Source organism: Trichechus manatus, unplaced genomic scaffold, assembly GCF_000243295.1.
Source record: "Trichechus manatus latirostris isolate Lorelei unplaced genomic scaffold, TriManLat1.0 scaffold00012, whole genome shotgun sequence".
NCBI lineage: Eukaryota > Metazoa > Chordata > Mammalia > Sirenia > Trichechidae > Trichechus > Trichechus manatus.
The window spans coordinates 3,706,124-3,707,514 of NW_004443948.1; the positions used below are offsets into that span (position 1 = coordinate 3,706,124).

Consider the following 1,391-nt stretch of genomic DNA (forward strand, 5'->3'; position numbering starts at 1 on the left):
AAAGAGTTAAACACTCGACTAGTAGTTGAAAGACTGGTGGTTCAAACCCACCCACAGGTGCCTCGGAAGACAAGCCTGGCGATTAGCTTCCGAAAGGTCACAGCCTTGAAAATCCTATGGAGCAGTTCTACTCTGCACACAAGTGGTCGCCCTGAGTCGGAAAAGACTCAATGGCAACTAAGAACAACAAGAAGTTTGGCTTATATTACACACATACAGATATAGTGAGCTTTGTATATTAACAGAAACTGTACAACAGGAAATGTCAGTTTTCAAAGATATGAAGCAAACACTTTTTCTCAGACAATCTGTATGCAATGCTGCAGCCAAGGTAATCTTTTCAAGGATAGTACCGCACTCTATCCACCACTCCTACACCTCTCCACACACCTAACTCTCCACTGGCTTTCCACTGCTCTTAGTGTTAAAAGCCAAATTCTGTAATTTGGTGGATGAGATATAACATGGACTGAACTCTGCTTAACACTCCAGTCTCATTTTGCCCTACTGCACTCCAGCCACACTGATCTTTTTCCTAAATGTGCCATGCTGTCTCCTGCCACAGGACCTTTGTATATGCTAGTCCCTCACCTGGAATGCTCTTCTCCATCTGCTTTCACTATCAATACTTCAGATTTCAGTTTATGTACACTTTCTCAGTCAAGTAGTCTCTGATTTGCCAGATTAGAATGGGTATCCCTGTTTAAATCTGACCACAATTGAAATTTTGTATTTATTAGTGTAAATTATATTACTGTAATTGTAAAAAATACTAATAACAATAATAATAATGGTGGTCCTATTAATAATAGAGCAGCTAATACCTATACAATCTTACTATGTACCAGGCACTGTTCTAAGCACTTTACATATACTCAGTAAATGACATTTAATCCCAACAAAAACTTTATGTGGTAGGTACTCTAACATTCCCCATATTTTACAAATGAGGAATGGAGGCACAGAAAGGCTAGTTAACTTGCCCAGGATCACACAACTACTACGTGGAAGTGAGATCTGAACCTAGGCAGTCTGGTTCCAGAGCACAAGTTCTTAACCACTGCACCAACTACCTCTAATTAGACTGCCTCTTAAATAGACTGTAAGCTCCATGAAGGTTAAATACTTGTCTGATCTAGCATTCTATTACACCCCCATCACTTGTTATAGTTCCTACCTAGAGGACCTAAACAAAAATTTGCTGAATTAACACATTTCTAAGAAATTTAAGTGAAAATTCTAATTTAAACATATTTATATGGCAGGATGGAGCTCTGGTGGCACGGCCGTTAAGAGCTTGGCTGCTAACCGAAAGGTTGGCAGTTTGAACCCATGAGTCGCTCCTTGGAAACTCTATGGGGCAGTTCTACTCTGTCCTATATGGTCGCTAT

The 1,391-nt window shown here is 40.0% G+C and overlaps 1 protein-coding gene across 1 annotated transcript in view; it reads right to left on the bottom strand.

Moving 5' to 3' along the window:
* Positions 1-1,391, bottom strand: part of CHMP2B (charged multivesicular body protein 2B) — a 9,217-nt gene that overhangs the window by 5,782 nt on the left and 2,044 nt on the right. The window lies entirely within an intron of this gene.